Raw genomic sequence first — 3,059 nt, 5'->3', positions numbered from 1 at the left:
TCACTTGTTACCTGGGAGAAAAGACAGCCCCACACCCTCCTTTCAGGTGGCTGTAAAGATGAGAGGGTTACCTCTGAGCCTCTTCTACAGGCTAAACAACCCCCGCTCCCTCAGTCGTTCTTGTACTTGTGTGCAAGTACATAAACAAAGATTTTCCTGGCTAAGAAGAGATTTTAAAAAGAAACCCAAGCCAAACACCCAACCCTGCCCAGGGAGAAAAACATTAGGATACCTGCATATTACACAGGATTGCTGAGATGCCTGTTTATTACTAGTTGCAAATGGAAGGAACAGTCCTTCAGCCAGGATGTGGAAGAGAATTCCTTCCCAAATACTGAGACTTTCAGTGTCCCAACTGCCAAAAACCAAAGCCACCTCCTACACCTTCCTGGATGCCAGAAGCCCCAACTGCCCGCTACCCATCTGTCAAAATTTATAGATCTCCTTAGACAAATATTAACAATTCAGTCATGCGCAAAGCCTGTGGCATATTGAAAAAATTGGGAGAAGGATAAAATACGTTAAATGTAATGTAAAAATAAGCTATGTGGTGACTAGTTTACTCTTTTTCCCCATGTCTCCATCTGCTCTCCTCTGTCTTCTGCTTAGCTGTGAAAAGCTTTGGGATGTGTCTTTGTTCTCTGAATGCTGAATATGATGATGGATCACGATACATTTATCTCTGCATTTCTGCCACACTGATCCTTTGCCCTGCCTCCCTAGGGCACATTTTGTGTCGGATGGCAGTTTTTGAATTTACATTCTTTGAAGAAGTGGAACAAGTTACTTGCAGCATACCTTTTAATTGTCTATAAAAAGCAGGCAGTACTTCAGATATTCATTTGAGGGAGAGGATCCTGAAAACCAAAAGGAAAAATAAGTAGGGAACACACATCGGATGCCTGGCACACGTCGAGTCCAACCACAGCTTTTTAACACCTCTGCAGTTGGCTACAGATCAAACAACTTGCAGATACCACCCGTCTGCCTCCCAGCACAACGATGCTCCTGCCTTGTCTCTTAGTAAAGAGAAGTCTGAGCTCTGTATGGACACAAATCCTAGCTAGAGGGGGACTGGGGAACTTGGACTAGGAGTAGCAGACACACCCAAAGACCACTTAGCCCAAACAGAAGTCAAAAGAGAGGTGGAAGAAAAAAAGAACTGAAACTAAGCTGTCCACACAGGCCTGGGAGTGAGCTGGGAGAAAGGACAGAATAGGACAGAGCTCTGCTGTGGAGGTGGGAGGGAAAGAGATGTTGTTGGCCCTTGATAATGATCAGGAACACCATAATGGGGATCTGTAGTGAGAGAATGCAAATAGTATGGGGAGAATGGCAGGAAACCCTTCTTGAGTGAACAGCTAGTAGCATAGGGAAGAAAAGTGTGACTAGAGCTGCTGGCATAGGTGCAGAAGAAAGGGATAGTGTGGGAGAAGGAGGACACAGAGAATCCTGAGAGGATGGAGGATGATGACTGACTTCCTGAAACGAAGGCGTGGAACTTTGGCACAGGTTTTGACCTGTTGAAGGAATGCAAGGAGTCACTGCAGGTGCAATGGTAAACTCAGCCCTGCAAAAGCAGCAAGTTTTACAACACCCCCTCTACTATCTCAATTTCCATATTACAGTTTCCAGAAGGAAAAAAAAAGATTTACTCAGAAAATGCCATTTCCTCCCAGTATGTGTGCTGTCCTCTACTTCAAGCCTTACAGCAGTGCTACCATTTGGAAGGATGCAGATGTGAAACCACACGCAAAAAGATGAGATTATGAAATACAGGACGACTTTCAGATATCTGGGGTAGGGGCCCCAGGAGAGGCTGTTTCAGTCGTGTTTTTCAGATTGACACATCAAAATGATCTGCCTACGACACTGGCCGCAGGTGTATGGGGTGGCAGGCAGCACCTGCTCCTTGTTACACACTCATTTTGGAGTATTTGCTCTTATTTAGCAAGCGTGCTTCACTGCACAGTCCCCTTTAATGTCATAAGATAATGAACTGTTTCCTTGGTCTGCATCCCTGAGACACATCAGCAGGAGACTCCTAGTTTTTGGCCAGCTGGGTGAAAGTGGGACAGCACTGAGTGTAATTCAGAAAGTCACAGAATGAGTTAGGTTGGAAGGGACCACAGTGGGTCATCTGGTCCAACCTCCATGTTTTAGCAGGGTCATCCCAGAGCACATTGTGCAGGATTGCAATCGGATGGTTCTTGAGTATCTCCAGTGAGGAAGACTCCACAACCTCTCTGGGCAGCCTGTTCCAGTTGACAACCTGTACAGTGCAGTTTACCTGCACAGTAAAGAAGTTCTTCCCCGTGTTCAGGTGGAACTTCCTGTACCTCAGCTTCTGTCTCTTCATCCTAGTGGTTGGCACCACCGAGAAAAGCCTTGTTGCATCCTCTTGGCACCTCCACTTTAGATATTTATACATATTAATGAGGTGAATTAATGGAGTTTCCTATATGGTTCTAGCTGACTGTAACACACAGGAGAGATAGCAATGAGACTTTTAAAAGGGTTGTGGTGGAAACACCTTTTAAGATCTGGTGATGTCCCTGCAGTAGGTTATTGACGCACACAAGGCTTGAGGGAAGATTACTAGGGCCGGAGAGCTGCATTGTTTTGGGGTGGGAGTTGCCTCAGAGCACCCAGGGCTGAAGCAGAGCACCACCACTGCGTGGCCGGTGTGAGCAGCGCGGGTCACCCAGGGCGGAGACCCCGGCCCAGGGTGGCCATTTGCGAGCCCCCGTGCCGGGGCGATGACCGGCTGTCGCAGGAGTGATCCCGCAGCCGCTGCCCCCGCTGAAAGCGGCGAGAAGCGGCTGCCGGCAGCGGACGGGGGGCGGGGGCCCCAGGCCACCGCCGCGGTGACTCGAGCCCCGGTGCCGGGGATGGCCTTGGCCGGTCCCGGCGGGCAGGCAGCTCCTCCCCTCCACCTGGCAGAGCGAGCGGGCACCTACAGCTCCCCGCACCGGCGCCTCCTTAACCCGGGGAGGCGGGGGCGGCCGCGGCCGGGGGGAGCCGGGGGAGGCGGAGCGGCGGCCGGGGAGGAGCTGGGG

Source organism: Corvus moneduloides, chromosome 2 (genome assembly GCF_009650955.1).
Source record: "Corvus moneduloides isolate bCorMon1 chromosome 2, bCorMon1.pri, whole genome shotgun sequence".
NCBI lineage: Eukaryota > Metazoa > Chordata > Aves > Passeriformes > Corvidae > Corvus > Corvus moneduloides.
The sequence above is the reverse complement of the archived record's forward strand: the minus strand, read 5'-3'. Positions refer to the sequence as shown.